The 26,190-nt window shown below is 39.3% G+C and overlaps 1 long non-coding RNA gene across 1 annotated transcript in view; it reads left to right on the forward strand.

Annotated features, from left to right (window-relative positions):
* Nucleotides 1-26,190, forward strand: part of LOC145520793 (uncharacterized) — a 536,928-nt gene that overhangs the window by 360,773 nt on the left and 149,965 nt on the right. The gene's annotated exons all lie outside the window — the stretch shown is intronic.

Genomic DNA, 26,190 nt, shown 5'->3' on the forward strand with positions numbered 1-26,190 from the left:
TAACCTAACCAGCCTACCCCACATGATAAACATAAATTTAATAAATGACCAGACTGAGAAACCAATGTGATTTTAAGTAAAATTTTTGATCTCTGTTGGGGCTTTCTCTTAATGAAAGTAGTTTTAATTTGCATTTCTTTAGATTATTTTAAGTGTTGGCCGCAGCTTTCTATACAATATGGAGGAAGACCAAGTATGCTGCCTAATATGAGAATAAGCTTGTGGTCACCTTTATTTAACCTATCCAGTTTAGGATAACTGAGTGAGAGAAATTACCAGATGTACTGAAGAGGATGCCTTCAACACTTCCCAAAACACAGCCGTTGCTTTGCTCATGATGGAGTCGTAAACAGAGCCCATCTTAGCACAGCAGAACACTGACCAGACTCATTCAACCCTTTATCTGAGCAGGTGAAATTTGCTTTAGCTTCCTTTATCGTTCCTAAGAATGCAGTAAGAATTTTTAAAACTTTTTCTCAGGGATTCTCTTTTCTATACACCCAAGTCCCTAATTTTCTCATTTTTTCCAGATTTAAGAATTTTGCTTTGTGAGACATGGAGTATTAGTGGTAAAAAAATCTTCATAACTCTCCTTTATCCAATTTGCAGTCCCTCTTGGGACCATGACAGTTTTCCTGCAACCCTTTTTCTTTGTTTGTCCTTAGAAGAGAAAAGCAGTGTCTTTTAACTGTAGTTTGTAGAGATAGTCTGAGAATAAATGAAATCATTGTGTTGAGATAAACCTCTAAACAAAGATGCTCTGAGAATCTCAATAATGTTCCCAGTTTTAATACATAGTCACAGAGCCCAGACTCCCTCACTCCCCATGTGCCAGGCTAACCCTGAGGATTTTGAAGATACAAAGGTTTTACTCTTAGTTTTCTCACTGGTTTAGCTGTAGGGCCAAGTGAACAGCACCACTTCTCAGCTGTCTGCCAGGTTTTCTATCTCTAAAGCAGATATCATCTTTGACATCTTAACCAGAGCTTGCAATTAGCTTCCCACCTCATACTTTGAACAGGACTCTCCCTGGAAATATGATTTTTAAAATCATATGAAATAAAATATTTATGCCTGTGTAGTGCTTTTTAAGATAGAAATGTATCTGTTCATAAATGGAAAATGAAGCTATGATTTTGAGGAATACGCTTTCCCCAAGTCTGAGGTATTCTTCATGATGTGGCTATTCAAGCATCAGCCCTGCTCTGCCACTTGACTTAACATTTCTCTGCTCCAGTTTTCTCCTCTGGGGAGAGGGCCAGAAATTTTGTAACAATAATAAAACCACCACTGGATTCAAATAATCCCCTAGACCAGTGTGCCTGTATTTATGTGTGAGCATTTTTAGCTCTGTTTTCCAAAATATTTCTTCATCAAATTAAATTGTTTTCACCTTTGTTTGTTTGTTTGTTTTTTTTTAATACCCTTGACCACATCAAGATTTTTGATTCAGGCTAAGATTTTGAGACTTTCAGAATGAGCTATGCTATCTGGTGTAAATGGGAGTTCCAGTTTAACCTAAGAATCTCAGAAATTACTGTAGGCTATAATCAGAGCAAAGGAGCAAGTGACAGAAGTGTGTTTTTCTCTGCAGTGGAAATAACTAGAGAAATGCAAAAAAGAAATCTCTCTAGTCTGTTCTAATGAGTTCTATTTTGAATTCCAAGGCAACTGTCAATTTAATACTAGGGCCCCTTTAAGCAGAAATATTGACTTGCCATGAATTTAACAGGCTGTAGGCTATCAAATGCCTGACTATAACAGCTCCCTCTCTTCTTTGTTTAAAGAAATGAAAACAGAAATTGCATGGTCTAAAATTCCTGATTATTTTATCTCCCTAACTTCATCCTTCTGATCCACTGGGAACACTGCTTCGGGAAGAATGTCTTAATTTTGCTTTCCCTAGAAGCAGACTAAGAGAAGAACTTGAGTGAAAGCAAGTTTATTGGGGCTGGAGGAAGTGAGATAAGGAAGGAGGCAGTAAGGAGTATGTGGTCAAGTAGGTCACTACTGTAGGTAACTAGAGTTTCTTCCCATTGGGGACCTCTGAGGACTAGTGTAGAACACACACCTCCAAGCTATCTCAGCGGAGGTGTGAGAGGATTACAGTGTTTATACAACTCTGGCAACTGCCACCAGATTTTGGTTGAGAGCTATTTGTGAAAAGTATGTAACTTACTAGCAGTAAATTCTTGATGATATCACTTAAGTCATCTGAACTTCATTTTCTCATATGCAAGGTGAACATAAATCTAATGTCACAATATTGTGGTATGAATCCCATGTACTGGTATACTCAAGTGCTTTGTAAGTTACACAATTACTATTCAAATATTATTTATTATTAGTACAGGTAAACATGCTCTATTCCTCCAAAGAGTGTTAAATCTTATGAAGAAGTTAAGACATATACATAGGTAAATATCAAAGGCAGTACATGATCACTTCTGTTAGAGGACAACAATCTTCTCTGATAGCACGATGGGTTAAGAACAGAGACTTTGGAGTTCAAACCTTGGCTGTGCCATTTATTAGCTTTGTGGGCTTGGGCAATTTGCTCACCCTGTCTGAGTCTCAGTTTTCTCATCTATAAAATGGGTATGACAGAATTGCTCATGGAGTTATTAAATACTAAATTAGATAATGCATGCAAAGCGCTTAGTATTTATTAAATAGTTGTGTTATTTCCATTACCACCATTATTATGATTTTTGCTATTACTCTTGCATGGGATTCGGAAAAGGGATATGTCAAAATTAATTTGGAATGTGATACGCTCCAGGAAGAGTATTATTAAATGAAATAGTGGACATGAAAGTCCTTAGTTAACTCTTATTTTCTACTGTCAATTTTAAAGAATGATTATTCATGAATAGGGTTTCATGACTTGGACATTACAGTGGGTAAAATATGCCAGGCAGAGGTGAGACAGGAAAGGCATTTTAAGTATAAGAAACACACTGTGAAATGTGGAAATGAGTACAGACAGGATTCTGTCAAGGAAGGTTTTGCTAACAATGATCAGCATGGTTGGGTAAGAGTATGAGGCATATCTAGAAGAGGAAGAAAAGGCAAGTGGGGCATGAATCAGAGCATGAAAGACCTTGAGGGCTGAGGTAAAGACCTGGAGACCTAGTGGGTGTTGTGACTAGAGGAGTCATTTCTTTCTGGTTTGTGCTCTTGAGCCTTAATCCACTCACATGCAGCCTCTTCAATCCTGAACCCAGAGCTACCTTCTCAGCTTTCATTTCCTGCTCTTCACTTTACCCTCATGCTTCTCTACCAGCTCTCCCACATCATATTCATCTCTTTTTGTACCTTTGCTTATGCTGAACCCCTCACCTGGAGGATTCCCTCTCCCTCTTTCTTTCTTCTTAATCAAATCTGCCCCAGCTGCTCATGCATTTTCCATACCTGTCCTTAGCGATGCTTTTACCCTTAACACCTTGAATACTTTTCATCTCCATCACCCAGTCGACTCATTTCCTGATAAGAATAAGGTCTTTGAATGCAGAGACCATACTTTTATTTTGCTGTTTCATACATTCCCGGATACACAGAGAGTGCTCAGGAAATACTTGCCTAATTGGACAGGTTAGCCACATCTTCCCAAGGGTCTCCTGTGTGTGTTGGGTCAATGGTAACTTTCTCTAATTTGCCTTCTCAAAGTTGGTAGAGTAAAATACGATGAGCTTCTCCTGGCCCTTTCTCAAGGGGTTCTGGTGATGTTAATATTCAGTCAGTTCAGTTCAGTCGTTCAGTCGTGTCCAACTCTGCGACCCCATGAACCGTAGCACACTAGGCCTCCCTGTCCATCACCAACTCCCGGAGCTTACGCAAACTCATGTCCATTAAGTCAGCGATGCCATCCAACTATCTCATCCTCTGTCATCTCCTTCTCCTCCTGCCCCCAATCTTTCCCAGCATCAGGGTCTTTTCAAATGAGTCGCCTCTCCTCATCAGGTGGCCAAAGGATTGGAGTTTCAGCTTCAACATCAGTCCTTCCAGTGAACACCCAGGACTGATCTCCTTTAGGATGGACTGGTTGGATCTCCTTGCAGTCCAAGGGACTCTCAAGAGTCTTCTCCAACACCACAGTTCAAAAGTATCAATTATTCATTGCTCAGCTTTCTTTATAGCCCACTTTCATATCCATACATGACTACTGGAAAACCCATAGCCTTGACCAGACAGACCTTTGTTGACAAAGTAATGTCTCTGCTTTTGAATATGCTGTCTAGGTTGGTCATAACTTTCCTTCCAAGGACTAAGTATCTTTTAATTTCATGGCTGCAATCACCATCTGCAGTGATTTTGGAGCCCAGAAAAATAAAGTCAGCCACTATTTCCACTGTTTCGCCATCTATTTGCCATGAAGTAATGGGACCAGATGCCATGATCTTAGTTTTCTGAATGTTGAGCTTTAAGCCAACTTTTCACTCTCCTCTTTCACTTTCTTCAAGAGGCTCTTTAGTTTTTCTTCACTTTCTGCCATAAAGGTGGTGTCATTTGCATATTTGATGTTATTGATAGTTCTCCCGGCAATCTTGATTCCAGCTTGTGCTTCTTCCAGCCCAGCGTTTCTCATGATGTACCCTGCATATGTTAAATAAGCAAGGTGACAATATACAGCCTTGACATACTCCTTTTCCTCTTTGGAACCAGTCTGTTGTTCCATGTCCAGTTATAACTGTTGCCTCCTGTCCTGCATACAGGTTTCTCAAGAGACAGGTCAGATGGTCTGGTATTCCCATCTCTTTCAGAATTTTCCACAGTTTATTGTGATCCACATAGTCAAAGGCTTTGGCATAGTCAATAAGGCAGAAATAGATGTTTTTCTGGAACTCTCTTTCTTTTTCAATGATCCAACAGATGTTGGCAATTTCATCTCTGGTTCCTCTCCCTATTCTAAAACCAGCTTGAACATCTGGAAGTTCACAGGTCACATATTGCTGAAGCCTGGCATGGAGAATTTTGAGCATACTTTACTAGCATGTGAGGTGAGTGCAATTGTGCGGTAGTTTGAGCATTCTTTGGCATTGCCTTTCTTTGGGATTGGGATGAAAACTGACCTTTTCCAGTCCTGTGGCCACTGCTGAGTTTTCCAAATTTGCTGACAAATTGAGTGCAGCACTTTTACAGCATCATCTTTTAGGATTTGTAATAGCTCAACTGGAATTCCATCACCTCCACTTGCTTTGTTCATAGTGATGCTTCCTAAGGCTCACTGAACTTCACATTCCAGGATGTCTGGCTCTAGGTGAGTGATCACACCATCATGATTATCTGGGTGATGAAGATCTTTTTTGTATAGTTCTTCTGTGGATTCTTACCACCTCTTCTTAATATCTTCTGCTTCTGTTAGGTCCGTACCATTTCTGTACTTTATCGAGCCCATCTTTGCATGAAATGTTCCCTTGGTATCTCTAATTTTCTTGAAGAGATCTCTAGTCTTTCCCATCCTATTGTTTCCTCTTATTTCTTTGCATTGATCCCTGAGAAAGCCTTTCTTATTTCCCCTTGCTATTCTTTGGAACTCTGCATTCAAATGGGTATATCTTTTCTTTTCTCCTCTGCTTTTGGCTTCTCTTCTTGTCACAGCTATTTGTAAGCCCTCCTCAGACAGCCATTTTGCTTTTTTGCATTTCTTTTTCTTGGGGATGGTCTTGATCCCTGTCTCCCGTACAATTTCACGAACCTCTGTCCATAGTTCATCAGGCACTCTATCAGATCTAGTCCCTTAAATCTATTTCTCACTTCCACTGTATAATCATAAGGGATTTGATTTAGGTCATACCTGAATGGTCTAGTGGTTTTCCCCACTTTCTTCAATTTAAGTCTGAATTTGGAAATAAGGAGTTCATGATCTGAGCCACAGTAAGCTCCTGGTCTTGTTTTTGCTGACTGTATAGAGCTTCTCCATCTTTGGCTGCAAAGAATATAATCAATCTGATTTCAGTGTTGACCATCTGGTGATGTCCATGTGTAGAATTTTCTCTTGTGTTGTTGGAAGAGGGTGTTTACTAATATAGATTAGTTTTACCAATATACATTAGGTGTTTACCAATATACATTAGGTGCAGACAAATACTGTTCCATATGGGGAATGGGGACTTAGTGTTTGGAGACCAAGTTCAGTTCTAGTTTAGCTCAATTCAGTCACTCAGTCGTGTCCGACTGTTGGCGATTATGTGGCTTTTTTATGAAATGGGGACTGTCAGCCTCCAGATAGCAATTTGCGGAAAGAAACTGATTTATTTTGTGATGTTTTAGATATAACTGACTTTTGTGCCATTAAATTTCAGTTTGATTCACTTCTTGCTTTGAGCTAGAAGTGAAGAAACTCATTTTCGGTTTCAGCTTTGCCGTTAATTAGCTGTGTGACTTTGGGCAAGTCTCTTCCCCTCTCTATTAATAATAGCTATCTTTTATTGGATGTGAAATAACTGCAGCATTGCTAGGTGCTGTAAGTCCACTGTCTTATTTAATCATCCGATCAATTTTGCGAGGTAGACCTCGTGACTGCTCCTAGTTCCAAATGAGACTCAGATCAGAAAGTAAGTTTCCCAGAGTCACAGAGCTAATAAGTTACAGAATCAGAACTCAAAACCAGGATTGGCTGCTTGCAAAGCTTATGAACTTAATCCTTATGCATTATTTCAGTTCCTTTAAGTCTAAGCATCGTCAGCCTTAAACAAGGAGATGAGACTACAATCTCTAGGAAGCTGTCCAAATTTGTGACTCTTCTCTAAGAGCACATGTTATTTCAGGCATGAAATTGAAATCTGTAATTTGCCACAAATCACTCTGCTACCACAACTGCAATTTCCCTGAGGAAACTGTCTTCCCCACTGTTACTTGGCAGCGTTTGGGGCAGGGGATGACCTCCCTCATGGATGCACATGTGACCTAGGACCAAGCTCATCACACAGTTATTTCTTGGGCCATGGGCTTGGTCATGTGACTTAATTGAGGCCGGTAATAACCATACTCAGAATTTTTATTCTGACTTTCACAGGAAAAGTATTAGTACTCACTTGCATTGAACTAGATCCTGGGAGAATGCAGGCACTTTCCCGTGTTATTGACAGTCAGCCATGTTACTACTTGTAGAACATGGAAATTAGCCAGCACAGGGCAGAGCAGAGCCCAGGAAGGGAAGGACTGGGTCCTGGTGACATGTGTCAGCTCCCAAATATATCCTTACCTGAAGCAAAGCCAAGGGTTGGATTCTCCTTACAAGTGAGCCAGTTTGGGGGTTCAGTTTGCTGTTACAGGCACCACAAGATAAGAGGAGTTCATGGGTCTTTTCTTTTTTTGGCACAAACCTACCAAAATCTTACTGAACAAGCAAATTTTGTCTTGTTCAGACTCAGGCCCAGCCAGAGTGCATCAGGCCTTGAATCATCTCTAATTATGGTAGAAAATATATTCTCACTGTGGATGAAAAGGTGCCTGATTTTTCATGTGATAAAAAATCTTTAAAGTGGTACAATGAAATTTTATGACTCTCTTCTGCCAGAAGGCTTCCTGATCATTTGCCTGTCTCCAGAAGATGTTAATTGCTAATTGTCAACGGACTTTTCAAGAAAGTGAGCTGCTGCCTGGCATGCCTGTTAGCTCTAACTGGCAACTTGTTTCTGTCCCCTCCATTTCTTTATAATTACATTTGAACTTTGAAACCAAAAATCATTTAGGTTAAGGCAGTATGACTTGATTGAATGAATTCTATCTGTACTTTTACATAAGTCATTATATGTCATTAATCATAGAATTTGAGGGTTGGAAGAGACCTTTAGAGAACAGCTTTTCCAACCCCTTTAATTTAGTAGAAGAAGAAAATAGCAGGCAGACATCAGCTCAGAGTCACACAGTAGTTATAGGTTGTTAAGGGCCATAATCGGGGTCTCCTGACCTCAAGCCAGGGTGATTTTCACCATATCACACCTCCTCTCCTGACCCTATCTTGGTTTATTACATGAATAAAAACTACAAAATCCTCAGACACATGACAATTAAATGCAAGTGTTCCAGATGAGAATTCCCTGCATTCACTGTCACCCCCTTCTCATTTTTACCACCTCTGTTCTTTCTGGACAGCAGACTAAAGAGAACACAATCTGATTCCAGAAATAAAACAGTGGAAGTGCTTGTCCTGTGTGCAACATAAGGTAGGCCATGGCCCCAGCTCACTCAAAGACCACAGGGCCCTGATGCTGGAGCCACTGTGGCCCGGGTCCCAGAGTCTTCTCCACATAACCTGCCCATGACCTGACCTGACTCTTGCCGGGGTGAGAAAGTGGGGGAGCACCTTTTCTTTCAGACAAGTTCAGACATCTCGGCAAGGTGAGAACGGCCCGCCTCTGGCAGTTAGGGACAGAAAAAAACCCCACCATCCTCCCCTAATTTAGTTCTGTCTGGTCTGTGAACTGACAATCTTTAAATGTGAATGCTGTAACAATGTTTTCTTGGATTGTTGTCTTTGAAAGGGATTTTTGTGAAGCAACTGATTTATCAAAGCAAAAAAATTAAAAACAGAAACATGCTTAAAAAACAAATAAAATAAAATAAAGAGAACACAAATGCCACCTGGATAGCTAATCTGGTCAAGTAAAGTATAGTACAACCTTAGGCATTTTCCCCCAGAAATTAAGGAATTTGTTTTGGTACCTGGAAAGTAAAAGCTTTTTTTTTTTTTTTTTTAAGAAAACCACTTACAATGATACAAATGATTCTTGAGCTTTCATTACAGTAGATTTGATCTATAATTCTGCTTAGTAATATTGTTAGACCTTCAATCTGTGTCTTTAATACCCTTGATAAGAAGAAGATCTCACTTACTTGTTATATTCTGTAGGTTTACCTGTTACTCCACTTCAAATTCACTTTGTGTACTAAGATTTTATTAACAGCTATATTAGGTTTACTGGAGAAGGAAATGGCAACCCACTCCAATATTCTTGCCTGGAGAATTCCCATAGACAGAGGAGCCTGGCAGGCTACAGTCCATGGGGTCGCAAGAGTCAGACATGACTTGGTGACTAAACCACCACCACCACATAAGGTTTACTACCAACAAGAGAGAATATTAAATTTATTTTAGGATCACCAAGTTTATTGTGAACTAAAGCCACTTAGCAGTGAGCAAGACTGCAGAAGCAAAACGTTATCCTAAGTTAATTCATCAGTAAGGGGTTCTCCGTCTTTCTGGAAACTTAATTTGTATACTGCTGTCAGTGGTTTTTCAGGAATAAGAAATCAGAGGGGGATCAAAAGGGAGGCAAATCTGAGACTTAGAAGCTCAAATACTTCTTTGGATTTATAGATGGTTTTTAAAGGTGATTTTCATGTTAGAGACAGTAAATAACTGCAAATTCCTGAGGTTGGTTAACTGGAATTCCACAGGCTGTCACATGATCTGTCTGAGTGAGGAGGAACAGCTGTAGAAATTACCCTTTGAAAACAGACATCTATAAGCGACAGTCCTTTTCTGTTGTCTATGAAAACTGTGACTTACATTGTATTTCATCAATAGGGCATTGAAGACACGATTTAGGCCCACTGAAATTTCAAGCTTTTGATTGATGGGTCTATCAATAGAAAGTGAGAGCCTCAGTTTAGAATTAGAAAACATAAATTACAAATTTGTGAAGTCAACTAGATTTTGACACTAATGAAATTGTATCACAAATATGTATTTTATTATTGATAATTGTTAGCAGCATTAAGTTCGAAAGAAGAAGAAGAAAAGTAACTTTGGGAGATACCAAAATAAGGCCTGGTATAATTTTTCCTATAGTAAAATGACTTGGAGGAGATTATATATTTTTCTTAAATGACTAAGCAAGTGATATTATTTATTCTAAGTTGGATTCTTAAATGAAGATAATAATCTTAGGATCCAGTTCTATTCTATGGAAAAGTTCTTGGGGGATTAGCGAGTGCCTTTTAGGAAATGTTGAATCTCTGTAAAAAAAAAAAAAAAAATCTGTCAACAGGAAGAAAAATCCCCCACTTTCTGCAAGCAGTAAAGCATACCTTTATGGACTCTAAATGTGAAAGGTGAATGGACAAGGTTACTGCCCACTTAGTGTCTTGTGTCTGCTGCTTTCTAAAGCTGCACATAATGAAGAAAAGTAGGGCCTGTTAATAGGAATTGCCCCTTTGGAGCCACAGATGATGGTCAAAGGAGAGCCATAGACTGAACAGAGGATGCCCATTTAACACAGTTGGCAGGTGTTATGAAGATGACAGCATTAACAACAAGAAAAGGCCCTCCAGAGCCTATTCACAAGACCACTAGAATAAAATGGCCTCCTCCACAACAGAAAACCTCCCAAGACAGTGAAAGAGCACAGGCCACAGTCACAGCTGACCTACAGGTATGATGCAGGGTCTTCCTGAGCACCTAACACCCCCAGGGCCTTTCAGGGCCCACGAGCCTACAAGACTGTGTCACACCAGAGTTGCCCATTCTCTGGTATCTCTGCAGTTGTGTAGACCCGTATCTGAACACTTCCCTAAGAATCACTAAGAGAACTTCACATTGCACCTAGTGAAAGCCCTTCATTTGGAAGATTAAATAATTATGTAATCTTCAAAAAATGCTTATTGAGCCTCTATTGGGTGACAGACTTTATTGCCTCATAACCCAGAAAGACTAGTTACTTACTGAGCAACAACTATGTGCCAGGCATGATGTTAAATCAATAGAATGAACATAGTCCCTGCCCTTTGGGAATTTTCCATCCACTGTGGAGATAGGCAATAATGGCATGAACAAATAAGAGATTGTATAAACTGTTATAAGTGCTAGTGAGAAAACTAACCAGTACAGTATAAGAAGATAGTAGGAGAAAGGAGAAAGCTGAGGCCAAAACATGGATGATAAGTTATTCCAGGCCACTTTGGTGAGTTGTTGAGTAATTATTAAGCTCTTACTATTTACCAATGCTATTCTAGGCACAGTGATAAACTAATGAAAACAAAGTAAAGTTCTTGACTTTAGGGACCTAAAATTTAGTTCAGAGAAATAGGCAACAAATAAATGAGTAAATAAAATCTAGGTGGTATAAGAGGAAGAAGAGTCCAGGATGATTTCAAGTTTTGACCAAATGAAGGATGGAGTTACTCTTAACTGCTATGGGGAGGACTAGAGATAAAGCATGTTTTGGAGGAAGATCGGGGGTCTAGTTTTGAACATGTTAATTTGGTGGTGCTAGTGGTAAAGAATCTGCCTGCTACTAGAGGAGATGCAAGAGATGTGGGTTTGATCCTTGGGTCAGGAAGATCCCCTGGAGGAGGAAATGGCAACCCACTCCAGTATTCTTGCCTGGAAAATTCCATGGACAGAGGAGCCTGGTGGGCTGCAGTTCATGGGGTCGCAAAGAGTCAGACACAACTGAGCAACTGAGCATGCACACACAACTTTAAGGTGACTGTAGGCATCAGGGCAGAGATGTCAAATAAGCTGCTACAGTCTTCCAGCAGAAAACTGATATTCAGGAGGGGAGTATGAACTGGAGATAGAAATGTCAGAACTGTGAATGTGCAGATGACAATTAAAGCCCCGAGACAAGAGTGAGTGTGGATAAGAAGTGTGAGAATTAACCTGCAGGTCACTCTACTGTGAAGATGTCAGGGAGATAGGAGAAACCAGCAAAGGAGACTGAGAAGGACTGGTCAATAAAATGGGAAGAAAAGCCAAAGGGTATGTATGATGCCGTGGAAGCCAAGGAAAGAAACTGTTTCCAGGAGGAAGTGATTGACTGTGTCAAATGCTGCTCACTGTGCACAAGTAAGATGGGGGCTTAAGTGGAGCATTGGATTTGGCAGCATGGAGATCATTGGTGTCTTTGTCAAGACCAGTTTCAGAGAAGGAGTCAAAGAAAGAATGAGAGGGAAAGAAGTAGAGAGGAGTTTTGCCTTAAAGGAGAGCTAAGAAATGAGGTCATAGCTGCAGGGAGAAGTGGGTCAAGATTATTTTGGTTTGTGGAGATGGAAGAAATTACAGTATATTTGAATGCTGACAAGGATAATTCAGTAGGGAAGGAAATTTTAATTATGCATGAAAGAGAAGAAACAACTGCTAAAGCAATATCCTAAAGTAGGCAAGAGGGTCTGGGATCTAGTGAACAGTGAGGAGGCGCATGAATTTAGGTAGGAGCAAAGACAATTATCTCAGAAAGCAAACAGAAGTAACAGGAGGCAAGGCAGAATGTATGGACGGAGATGCAGATGGGTGGATGGATGTGGTGGTGAGAACATCTGGAATGTCTCTTCTTATTATGTCCATTTTCCTGGCAAAATAGGAAGAAAATCATTAGCTGAGGGTAAGGAGGAGTGGGCTATTTAAAATCCAAAAAGATGATGCTGTTAAAGTGCTGCACTCAATATGTCAGCAAATTTGGGAAACTCAGCAATGACCACAGAACTGGAAAAAGTCAGTTTTCATTCCAATCCCAAAAAAAGGCAATGTCAAAGAATGTACAAACTACCAAACAACTGGACTCATTTTACATACTAGCAAGATAATGCTCAAAATCCTTCAAGCTAGGCTTCAATAGTACATGAACTGAGAACTTCCAGATGTATAGCTGGATTTAGAAAAGGCAGAGGAAGTAGAGATCAAATTGCCAACATCCACTGGATCATAGAAAAAGCAAGGTAATTCCAGAAAAACATCTACTTCTGCTTCATTGACTATGCTGAAACCTTTGCCCATGTGTATGACAATAAACTGTGAAAAATTCTTCAAGAGATGGGAATGCCAGACCACCTTACCAGTCTCCTGAGAAACCTGTATGTGGGTCAAGAAGCAACAGTTAGAATCAGAAATGGAACAATGGACTTGTTTAAAATTGAGAAAGGAGTATGTCAAGGCTGTATATTGTTACTCTGATTATTTAACTTATATGCAGAGTACATCATGCAAAATGCCAGGCTGGGTGAATCCCAAGTTGGAATCAAGATTGCAGGGGAAATATCAACAACCTCAGACATGCAGATGATACCACGCTAATGGCAGAAAGCAAAGAGGAACTAAAGAGCCTATTGATGAAGGTGAAAGAGGAGAGTGAAAAAGCTGGCTTAAAACTCAACATTCAAAAAACTAAGATTGTGGTATCCAGTCCGATCACTTCATGGCAAATAGATGGTGGAAAAGTAGAAAGAGTGACAGATTTCATTTCCTTAGGCTCCAAAATCACTGCAGACAGTGACTGCAGTGAAATTAAAAGATGCTTGCTCCTTGAAAGAAAAGCTGTGACAAACCTAGATAACATATTAAAAAGCAGAGACCTCACATTGCCAACAAAGGTCCATATAGTCAAAGCTAAGGTTTGTCTAGTAGTCATGCACAGATGTAAGAGTTGGACCATAAGAAGGCTGAGCATCGAAGAATTGATGACGTTGGAGAAGACTCTTGAGAATCCCTTGGCTAGCAAGATCAAACCATCCAGTTCTAAAGGAAATTTATCTTGAATGTTCACTGGAAGGACTGATACTGAAGCTGAAGCTCCAATACTTTGACCACCTGATGGGAAGAGCTGACTCATTGTAAAAGACCCTGATGCTTAAAAGATTGAGGGCAGGAAGAGAAGGGTGACAGGGGATGAGATGGTTGGATGGCATTACCAACTTGATGGACGTGAATTTGAGCAAACTCTGAGAGATAGTGAAGGATGGGGAAGCCTGGCATGCTGCAGTCCATGGGGTCTCAAAGAGTCGGACATGACTGAGCGACTGAATAAGTGTAGTAGGAGGAGTTTAAGAGTTGGAGGGAGAAGGCATGAAACGATTATCTCAGGAGAGGGAATGACTGGGCAATGCTGCAGGATTGCTAGTTACCCCTGAGACCCTTTTGAGTTTAGTGGTCATAAACTCAGAACATTTCCAGTCATTGTCTTTTTTTTTTTTTTCTTTCCCCCCAGCCATGTTCAACAATGCAAGAGTAAATTCAGGATTGTATAGAGTGGGAATTAGCTAGTGTAAGATTTGGTTGGAGAGTACAAAAACAAGAAGAAGTGGTAGGGGAGTGAGGATTGCATGTACATCAGGAATGTAATGATATACCAGGAATGCTAGCTGGGTAAGCAGCAAGTGAGTACGCATGGGAGATGAAAGAGACAGGGAAATGGCATTAAGGGTTGCTTGTCCTATTGGGGGACAAAGACTAATTGAAGTAAGCTGGAATGATAGGAGGTGATGGTGGAGAGTGGAAATTTGTAATTGAGACTGTAAAGCGTTGTTAGGAATGACAAAGTCCAGAATATGGCTGTGAGAATGAGTGACTAAGGTCACATGGGGGACAAGTACACTGAAAAAATAGAAAAGACATTAAGAGATTAAGGTACCAGGCAATTGGAAGTGTTCTCTACGCAATATTAAAGTCACCAGGAATTATGACAAGAGTAGCATTGGAGAAAGTGACCCTGAGTTGGGACCTAAAATCTCCAAGAACAATTGGGAGTCACCTGGGAGTAAAACAATTGGGAGTAACAATTGGGAGTAAAATAGAAGCCTATTACAAGGAGGAGCAGTGGTTGGTTTAGCCAGACAGAGAGTTGTTTTATGGAAGAGGAGAATGGTCTGTAAATAGAATTACAGAACATTCAGAACACTATTCTTTCCCTAAATGCCTATATCTTCACTTAACTCCCATAAATAGGTGGTCTTGCCCTAGAAAGAAAAGGGAAAATGGCAGGATTCTGCTCCCCACCAGATTTATAACCCCTGATTTTTGTCAGTTGAGAACAACTACATGTGTTGTAACACTTTGGGGTTTTTAGAGCTGAACAGACACATGTTTGTATGAAATGCTGCAGGAAACAGTACACTGCTGAAAGGTTTCAGCTCCAGAATCAGAGAATCCTAGATTCACATTCCCTTTCCCCCAGTTACTGTGTGGACAAATCATTCAACCTGTTTTTGTCCCCCATGTCCTCCTCTGTGTGGTTATCTGAATTAACAGTAACTACTTGGTTAGATTATACCAACTATTAAAGGATAATCTAAGTCAAGGACCTTGAATGTACTATATTATTTGGTAAGTTTTATTATTGTTAATATTAACACTGTCATGTTTATTATTACTTGGCAAGGTTTACTTTGCAAAGTACATTCGTTCCCTAGATGGGGGATTGGTCCACTCAAGAAGTGTACTTGTAATTCAGGCGGATGCCACCAGGGGGGGTAAGGGCCTGTTAGATTCCCAGATAGGCTTCCTCCCCCAGTTGGCCTAGCAGATTATGTGTCCTCTATTTAAGATTTAAGAGACTTTACTTGTGACCTTGAGCAAACCATATAATCTTCTGCATCTTAGTTTCTGAATCTGTAAACTGAGATTATTACAACTTTCTTACCTAATTCAGGATTAAATGAAGAATCAAAAGACAAGTATTAATTACATTGTAAACTGCAAGAATTTTTTATTGCTAGTATTATTAATGTGTGTGTGTGCTCAGTCATGTCTAACTCTTTTCAACCCCATGGACTATAGCCCACCAGGCTTCTCTGTCCATGGAATTTCCCAGGGAAGAATACTGGAGTGGATTTCCATTTTCCCCTCCAGGGGATCTTCCTGACCCAGGGATTGAATCTGTGTCTCTGTGTCTTCTGCATTGGCAGGCAGATTCTTTACCACTGTACAACCTGAAAAGCCCTAATACTAGCATTCGATTCATCTTTTAATAAGATTTTCCTCAAAGGTCTGTCTAAACTGATATTTTTATAATTTGTGTCCAAAAAATTTTGCCATTGTCTGCATATGAAACTTTTATATAGATCTCAAATAGAAAAAAAAAAAGTCTCTAGAATGGCAATCTTGCAGCCTAACAGTTTAATAGAAAAAGACTATACGTCTAAGAATATGTTGTTTCCTTTAAAATTATTACACGTTTGAGAAATATCAGCTATGCTTATAGGTTGCAGGTCGGCTCTGTGCTGATTATTTTACATGTATTAATATTATCTCTTAGATTTTTATAGTAGTATCCTATGGAGGTAATTACTATAATTATCTTCATTTTTCAGAGAAGTTAAGACTCAAAGAGGTTAAGTTCTTGTCCAAGGTAAGCAGCAGAGCCTATATTTGACCCTAGGCAGTTTGCCTCCAGAGCCTGTACTCCTAAAAACTTTGCAATTAAAATGAGGGCTTTAAATGCAGCACTCTTGTCTTGAGCATCTTTAATTCATGTTTCAAGATGCCAACTTTGTAGATCATTTTGGTGAAAAATGGGATTTGATGAAACTGCAGTGAAGAAGCCTGCTATCTGTTCTTAACAGTGTACAGTTATTGCTGCTTCTCAACTTGGTTTCTTTAGGCAAAATAAAGTCACTTCTTTTCATTTCTTCTTGAAAACTTAATTTTCAACTCTCAGGAGTACTGTGTTTCTAGAGAAAGAGGGGGAAAGGAGCAAAGCATGAAAGGAGAATTGGAAGAATAGAATTATTAGACAGAGTAATGTGCAGCTGGACTTATTTCTATATACATGGTTTAATGTGAAGCAGATCCTAGCAGGTCATAGGAAAGATTTGTTTGATGTTTTCTTTGCCTTTCTGCAAAATTTCCCCATCTATCCTTTCCTCCTCTGAACCTCAGATGTAGGAATCTCAATTAAACAATTTAGTATTTGACTTTCTGCTGTCTAAGTATTTCTCAGCTACAAGATTGCCTAAAATTCTAAGATTTTAGAAAGTTAGAATTGAAAGACACATTGCACATCATTTGTCCAAGTTCCTCAGTTTCAAATGTGGAAATCAAGTCCTGGGTAATGCAAATGACTTGCCTAAGTTCACACAGCATGTGAAGGATGGGGTCAGAATTGTAAGGCAAGTCTGCTTGCTGTCAGATGAGAAGTTTGGATACTAGATCACACTGCCTCTTGCATTCTAAATTAGATTTTTAGAAATCTCATCCAAATGTTCATTCTTGCATTCAGCTAACAGATGTTTGCAGAATGTGTCCTATGTGTCACACTTGCACCAGGAACCAAGATACACAGAATAAACTAATGGTCCCACCTCTAGCAGATCAGGAGTGGAGACCAAGCATTCCCTTGAATACACATCCTCATAGGTGGCGAGCATTAACAGGTGTTATCCAGTTATCCTTCCAGACAGGGTGGGAGGTGAGGAGCATTCATATAAAGGGATGGGTTTTAGCAATGCAAAAAGGATGGTGTGGCATGCAAGTTAAGGAGATGTGAGGATGAACTGGGATACCTGGAGGGAGGGAGCCTCTTGGGGAGTGGTGGGCAAAGGGGCTATGGAAATAGACCAGATTGTGAAGGGCGTGATATGGCATGCTAGAAAGATAGACTAAGTTATGCATGCATGCTAAGTCACTTCAGTCGTGTCCAGCTCTATGCAATCCTATGGACTGCAACCTGCCAGTCTCCTCTGTCCTTGGAATTCTCCCAGCAAAAGTACTGGAGTAGGTTGCCATGCTCTCCTCCAGGAGACTACATTATAGGGAATGGTAAGTTACTGGTGGTTTTTAAGCAAAAGAATAATATGCTCAGATAATATTCCCTCTATTCTTCTTAAATCCTCACCTACAGTCAGGCTGGTGCTGGGTAGATAATAACATGAACTTAATTGACTTAGAAACAAGATTCAGCAGAAAATTTCCGATCACAAGTATACCTTCTCCTTCAGGGATTTCTGGAAAATAGCATGGTTTATTCATTAAAATTTAGCAGCATTTTTGGAAGAGCCATAATGCTTTATACATATGATGGCTGCTGTAGAAGTTTCAGTCTTTGAAATAAAGTAGTATATCATTTATTCTCTCTCTATTGTTTTTTATATATTTTTGATTGAGATATAATTCATGTACCTAAAATTTACCTCTTAAAAGTATACACTTCGGCATTTTTTATTTTAGTATATTCACAAAGCTGTGTAGCCATCTCCACTAATTGTGGAGTCTTTTCATCACCCCTAAAGAAATAGTATACCCATTAGCAGTCACCCCGATCCTCCCCTCCATCCCCCAGCCTCTGACTACCACTAATCTACTTTCTATAGATTTCCCCCCCCAAAGGATTGGCCTATTCTTGACTTTTCATATAAAAAGAATTGTATATTCTATGTCCCTTTGTGAATAGCTTCTCTCACTTAATGTTTTTAAGGTTTAACCATGTACCATTATGGACCAGTACTTCATTCCTTTTTATGGAAGAATAATATTTTATTATAATATATACCACATTTTGTTTGGAGAAGGAACTGGCAACCCACTCCAGTATTCTTTCCTGGAGAATCCTATGGACAGAGGAGATTGGAGGGTCAGAGTCCATGGGGTTGCAATGAGTTGGACATGACTGAGTGACTAGCACACACACATTTTGTTATCCATTCATAAATTAATGGACATTTGAGTGGTTTCCACTTTTTGGCTATTATAATGTCACTATGAATATTCATTATAAGTTTTTGTGTGGGCATATGTTTTTTCTTGGGTGTATATCTAGGGATGGAATTTCTGGGTCGTATGATAATTCTATATTTAACCTTTTGAGGAACTTCCAGGTTACTTTTCATAGCACCATTTTATGTTCCCACCAGCAATGGACAAGAACTTCAATTTCTACATATCCTCCATATCTGTATATACTGCTTAGATTCTATATTTCCTTCTATGAATAGTGCCAAATAGTAACATTCTCCAATATTTTTTAGAATATTTTTACAGTCTCCTTTTGTGACTCTAGTATAAATTGAGGGCCTTCACTTTTCCTGAGCTTGCTCTGTGAAAAAAGGTGAAAAAATGAAAAACAGTGAATGTTTTAGTCACTCAGTCATGTCTGACTCTTTGCAACCCCATGACTGTAGCCCGTCAGGCTCCTCTGTCCATCATTCGGTAGATGTTTGTAAACTAGCCTTTTGTTTTATCTGTGATACTTAGTATTAAACCTTGCAGAAAATGTTGTAAAGCAAAATTTTGTCAATGACACCAGTAAATTACAAGTCCCTGTCCTCTAGGCTGTATATTGTCACCCTGCTTACTTAACTTACATGCAGAGTACATAATGAGAAATGCTGGGCTAGATGAAGCACAAACTGGAATCAAGATTGCCAGGAGAAATATCAATAATCTCAGATATGCAGATGACACCATCCTTATGGCAGAAAGCAAAGAACTAAAGAGTGTCTTGATGAAAGTGAAAGAGGAGAGTGAAAAAGTTGGCTTAAAGCTCAACATTCAGAAAACTAAGATCATGGCATCTGGTCCCATCACTTCATGGTAAATAGATGGGGAAACAGTGGAAACAGTGACAGACTTTATTTGGGGGGGCTCCAAAATCACTGCAGATGATGACTACAGCCATGAAATTAAAAGAAACTCACTCTTTGGAAGAAAAGTTATGACCAACCTAGACAGCATATTAAAAAGCAGAAACATTACTTTGCCAACAAAGGTCCATCTAGTCAAAGCTATGGTTTTTCCAGTAGTCATGTATGGATATGAGAGTTGGACTAGAAAGAAAGCTGAGTGCCAAAGAATTGATGCTTTTCAACTGTGGTGTTGGAGAACACTCTTGAGAGTCCCTTGGACTGCAAGAAGATCCAACCAGTGTATCCTAAAGGAAATCAATCCTGAACATTCATTGGAAGGACTGATGTTGCAGCTGAAACTCCAATACTTTAGCCACCTGATGTGAAGAACTGACTCATTTGAAAAGACCCTGATGCTGGAAAAGATTGAAGGCAGAGGGAAGGAGAAGGGAACAACAGAGGATGAAATGGTTGGAAGGCATCACTGACTCAATGGACATGAGTTTTGAGTAAACTCCGTGAGTTGGTGATGGACAGGGTGGCCTGGCATGCTGCAGTCCATAGGGTTGCAGAGTCGGACAGGACTGAGCAATTGAACTGAACTGTCTTTATCTGGGGCCTTTTCCAGTAATAACAGACAAGGCCATTTATCTCAAATTTAGAAGAATCCTTAGCAAGAAACTAACGTCGCATGATGAGATCCCCAGAGAGGCATGGCCAAGAGTTCTTCTTCTGCTTCTTTCCATAATATTCCCCACTGTTTATTTACTGATTGAATTGTTGTGGTGGAAGACAGAGTGTTTGCTGCCCTGGGAGGGGGTTAGGAGATAGGCTGGGGTTTGGTGATAACAGTAGAGAGAATGGGTGTTCTGCCCTTATTCCATTGTTAGAGGTACACCAACCTGAGGTGTAGAAGCCTACAAGCTTCTCTCTGCCTGAAGGCTTGTTTTGATCACCTTAGTGCACTCACCTGCCTTTAAACTGGAAGTACTGGGGCATTATCAGCCCAGGAGCAGTCACTAACCAACAACTGATTACAAGAGTTGGTACATGCATTGGTTTCCTCTTCATCAAATTACCACAAACTCAAATAAACACAAATTTATTATCTTACGGTTTTCACGGTCAGAACTCTGTAACACAAGTCTGATAGAACTAAATCTAGGTATTAGCAGGGCTGTTCTCCTCTTAGAAGACCTAGGGGAGAATTGTCTCCTCACTTTTTCTAGCTTTTAAACTTCTTTGATTTGTGGCCTCAAATTACTTTGACCTTAGCTTCCATGGTCATATTTTCTTATCTGACTTCAACTCTCTCGCCACCTTCTTATTAGGGTTACACTGGACCCATTTGAATAATCTAGGATAATCTCCTCATCTCAATGTCCTTCCTTAATTTTATCCCACCAGCACATCCCATTTGTAAGGTAACAACATATCCACAAGTTCTGGTCAGTAGAACATGGACATATTTGGGGGTCATAATTCTGCCTATCTCAGTGTAAAATACCCCAATTCCACCAATCCTTGAGTGAGATGGCTCTGAGCATACATTCTGTACAGTTTCCAGACTTTCCCAGCAGGGCTTTGCTCTAGCTATCCACATTAATTACTTGCTCATTAATATACCCTTTCCTGGTTTCCTTACCTTTTCCTATTTCACTACACCCTATTTCCTGGAATACTCTCCCAAATTTGAATACATATGGTCCCCAGCTAATGATTGTTCTACATTACAGTGGTGTGAAAGTGATATACATTCAGTAGAAATTGTATTTTGAATTTTGATCTTTTCCCGGGTTAGTGATATGTGGTATTTTCTCTTGCTTTTGAGCAGCTTTCAGTTCAGTTCAGTTCAGTTCAGTCGCTCAGTCATGTCCGACTCTTTGCGACCCCATGAACCGCAGCACGCCAGGCCTCCCTGTCCATCACCAACTCCCGGAGTCCACCCAAACCCATGGCCATTGAGTCGGTGATGCCATCCAACCATCTCATCCTCTGTCGTCCCCTTCTCCTCCTGCCCTCAATCTTTCCCAGCATCAGAGTCTTTTCAAATGAGTCAGCTCTTTGCATCAGGTGGCAAAAGTATTGGAGTTTCAGCTTCAACATCAGTTCTTCCAATGAACACCCAGGACTGATGTCCTTTAGGATGGACTGGTTGGCTCTCCTTGCATTCCAAGGGACTCTCAAGCGTCTTCTCCAACACTACAGTTCAAAAGCATCAATTCTTCAGTACTCCTTTTCCTATTTGGAACCAGTCTTTTGTTCCATGTCCAGTTCTAACTGTTGCTTCCTGACCTGCATACAGGTTTCTCAAGAGTCAGGTCAGGTGGTCTGGTATGCCCATCTCTTTCAGAATTTTCCACAGTTTACTGTGATCCACACAGTCAAAGGCTTTGGCATGAGCAGCTTTAGTGAACTGCATCTTCTGGTCAATCACTCACAAGAATAAACAATACACTTACAACCATTCTGTACTCAGACAAGCACTCTGTTTTTCACTTCCAGTATAGTATTCACTACATTACAGAAGATATTCAATACTTTATTATAAATAGGGTTTGTGTTGGATGATTTTGCCCAACTATAGGCCAAGCGTTGTAAATGCATGTAAGGTAAGCTAGGCTAAGCTATGATGTTCAGTAGGTTAGATATATGAAGTATTCCTTAAACTTGCTATGTTTTCAACTTATGATGGGTTTATTGGGACATAACCCAAAAGCAAGTCAAGGAAGATCTATACCTGCATTCAAATCTCAGGGTCTTCTTCTTAGCTCAGTTGCTTAATATCTGTAAATGCTTAGAAGACTGAATCTTTGAGTACTCTAAAATGATGAGAGTAGGTCAAAAGAACATGGGAGCCAACTTGAAGGAACTCCCACTAGCCAAATCTAGACAGTAAATAATGATTATAAATGATTACAACTTATTGAATAAAGTAAGAATCTACCAGTCCACTGATAAACAATCAACAAACAAATAAATAAGAAGGGAAAGTTCTTCCTTACAGCTAAATCCAACTACTAAATGAAGAAGGAAGGATAGAATCACACAATTATTATTTGGCAAATATTATACTAATAACTAATTCAAGCGAGAAAGTTCAGTGGATGCTAAAACCAGGGGAAAACAGGAGTTTACATAGTCTCAAAGTATTTCTCTACAAGATCATTACAAAGGGTAAAAGAATAGCTTGACAGTGGAGAAATGTGATAGATATCACCTTAATCAAGTTATTTAATTGGTTAGCAGGACATATTTATGTGCCTTTCGATAGGATGAATTGAGAAGATCTCAGTGTATTCCTGCCAAAGTGGCATAACTTAAATCTAATCATGAAAAAAAGTGACAGAACCCAAATTAAAGGACAGTCTGTAAAATAAGTGGCCTGTCCTCTTAAAAAAAATGTCAATGTCATGGATTACAAAGTAAGATTTCAAGGACTATTCCAGAATAAAGGAGACTAAAAATACATGAAAACTAAATGAAATACATGATCTTGAGTTTTTATTTTTCTATAAAGAACATTATTAAGGCAACTGAAAAATCTGAATAAGGGTTTAGATGATAGTATTTTTTCAGTATTAATGGTCCTGATTTTATAAATTGTACTGTGGTTATGTACAAGAATATTCTTATTTTTTGTGCTTAGAATACTTGAGGAATTTTCTTATTTTTAAGACATGCACACTGAATTATTTAAGGATGAAGAAACATCATATAAGAAACAAATAGTCCAGAAGAGAGAGACAGAGAGAATAAAACTAATGTAGTAAACCGTTATCATTTGGTGTATCTGGGTAAAAAGTATCTGGGAAATTTTTTTGTACTATTTTTGTAGCGTTTGTGTATGTCTTAATTGTGGCAAAAATTTTAAAATGTAAAAAGTATTAAGCATTTCAGTAATGGAGTCATTGCCCTGCTTACCTACAGGTTGTTGCCCTGATATGTGATAAATAGTATGTCCTTGACTTTCTTAAGCCACATTATCTCTTCACTGTGTCCCAAGGATGTGTTGACTATTGAGTAGAGTTTCTAATACCTACAACAGAGCACTGGATTGAGAACCAAGAAACTGGAATTTGAGTTCTGACTCAATAGCTATACAACCTTTGATAAGTTATTTTACTTTTATTGGCTTCAAACCATGTCTGGAATCTTACAGATTTTTAACTATTCTTTGCTCCTACTTCATCCCTTTTAGACACTCATTTATGATTCTCTAACGTTCTTTGGTTATTTGAATAACTGGATCTTTTCTTCTGGATGTGGGATTCATGATGACTTTGCCTTATAATAAATTCCACTGGATGTGACAACTGTGATTCACATCAAAGAAATTCCCAATGGAAGGTTATTATTTGTTGTTGTTGTTGTTGTAAAAGAGGGGAAAAACCAGGCAAAATATTCAAGAAAATTATTTAGTCTATGATTCCACTTTTTAGATTTCTCACATAGGAAATTTTATAAGTTTAGGTAATCAAACTTCATAGGAAATTTTATAAGTTTAGGTAATCAAACTTCATATGAATGACTACTGGGAACAATTTTCTTGGTGTAACAAATTAGCCCTTTTTGCTGAGCTAGTTTGAGCTGGCTTATTTCCAGAAACTCCAGCCGTGTATGAGTTACGAAGTCACACTGAAGGATAGGATGAACAGTCTAGTGGAAACAGCTAGGAGCAGGGGAGTTGAGCTCAGCTACTGCATCAGCCCTACAGCTGCTTTGCTCCTTGGTATTTGGCTGGCAGTAGTTCTCTAGTTATTGCCCTTCCTCTTTTTTTAAAGAAAAAGTAATGAGGCTTGAACCTCTCTCTCTTGCCTCTCAGAAGTGCTGCAATGATGAATGGAAATGCCATTTGCAAACTGCTGTGCATCCTTTTCTAGGGAGATATTTAACTAACAAAGCATCCTCATCAGTGTACACTCAGCTCTTGCTGCAGTGCCAGCACCCAGGGTATTGCGTCTTCTCATATGAGCATGATCTACAGTGTACTGTACATAGCCATGCTGGGGGAAAGGAGCAGACCAACCTCTTTGTCCCACACCAGTTATTTTTATTCAGTACTTTCATTTTCTTCATAAGACTTGTCATAAGCTGCAATTAATTCACTAATTATTTAACTTATCTCTGGTTGCCCGTTAGAAACATAAAGGTTCAAGGCACGCAGGAACCAAGTCTGCTTAGTTCTTCTTGTGTCCCCAGCACCCAGCACAGTGCCTGACAAAAAGTAGGAGCTCAATAAAGACCTATTAATGATGAAATGAATGAACTATATAAACCATGATCTAATCTTCCTGTTCCTTTATGACAGTATTTGACCACATTTGCCAAGATGCTTAATAACTGCTCATGAGCTTTCAAATTCCAATAATTAAATAGACAATTTCCCATGAATGTGATTTTAAAGATACCAATTATGGACAAGAAATAAATAAGCTGACATGTGATAGTGAACATGTGGGTCTGTCCTATATCAATGGAAATTCCTAAGGAGCTTTATTATACATATCTGGTAGCACTGAAATAGACAATTCACCAAATAGATTCTTTTTAAATCTGAAAAGTAATTTGCTTATCTCTTTACTTTTCTGGTGAAGACCTCTCACATTTTGTTTTGTTTTGTTTAAATTGCTTAAAAAGTGCATCTTTTTTTTTTTTTTTTGTCAGTTTTTAAAATCTAAACAGCTCACAGTACTGAGGCAAAAAAGGAGGTCAGGAGATAGTAGGAATATGCATTGAGATGAATAATTTGCCCTAGAAAATCTTCAACCTGTGTACTACTTCTCCAGTGATTTATTTTTGTTTCTATGCAGCTTTAAAAGTTGAGGCAATGTGTGTGTTAAACCTTGCATCAGCCACCTGTGAGGATTTGAGTCACCCGTCTCTCTAGCCTCCTTTGTTCTGGTGCCCAAAGTTTGATGACCTAGAGACATACATGAAATGAGGGTGGGTAGGGATGGAGACTCTCACAGACTGCTTCAGTTCCTTAATGGTTGTCAAGCTTGGGAAAGAGCCTTTGTTCTTGAACACTGTCCTTTTTTTTTTTTTTTTCCATTCTGTATAAGTTCTGGGGGTCTTTTGTGTGTGTGTGTATTTTGGACCCTTGATCTGTGATTATTAACCTCTTTACCTTTCTAAAGAATGACATTGATTATGTCATTATTATTCAAACCCTTCACCAGCTCCCTAACACTTGAAGAATAAAGTTTTAAGCATTCACTCTGCCCTAAAGTATTCTTACAGTCAAATTCTAGAATAGTGTTGTGGTTGTGAGCATAGATTCTGGGATTAAATATCTGATTCTGCCTCTTGGATGACCTTGGGCAAATTGCTTAATCTTTCTAAACCTCCAGTTTTCTCATGGAGCAAACAGTGGAAACTGTCACATGGGGGTTGTTTTGAAGATTCATTAAAATTATGCATAAAAGGGCTTACTCTTATGCCTACAACATAAAGGCTCGACAGAAGGTTGTTATTTTTACCACTTTTCTCTCCCCTGATCCAGCAAACTGGACTAATTACTGCTGCAAGCTCCTTTGTGAGTACCCCATAATTTATATTTTCTTTGAGACATCTTCTGCCTCATGCTTTTGCTCACTCCTTCCCCTCTTTCCTGAGTTCAAATGTTCTTCATTCTCTGGTATCCTCTCACAGTGTTGCCTCCTAGATAGGCAACACTGCTTCCACAAAAGTAATTCCTCTTTTCCTACTCCCCACATTTCTAAATGACCTCTCTTTTCTTTATATCCCCTTGACTTTTTTTTTCCCTAAGGTGAAAGTGGCAGCCGCTTGAATCAAGGATGCTCTCCAAGACTCCCACTGGCTGAGATCTGGAGCCTGTTTTTTCTTCCCCATATCTTAGTGTCAGTCCTCCTCAACATGCTGCTCAGCCTCTACTGGTGCACACAA

The sequence above is a fragment of the Giraffa tippelskirchi genome, chromosome 9 (genome assembly GCF_054371585.1).
Source record: "Giraffa tippelskirchi isolate mGirTip1 chromosome 9, T2T-mGirTip1v1.2.pri, whole genome shotgun sequence".
In the NCBI taxonomy this organism is placed as follows: Eukaryota; Metazoa; Chordata; class Mammalia; order Artiodactyla; family Giraffidae; genus Giraffa; species Giraffa tippelskirchi.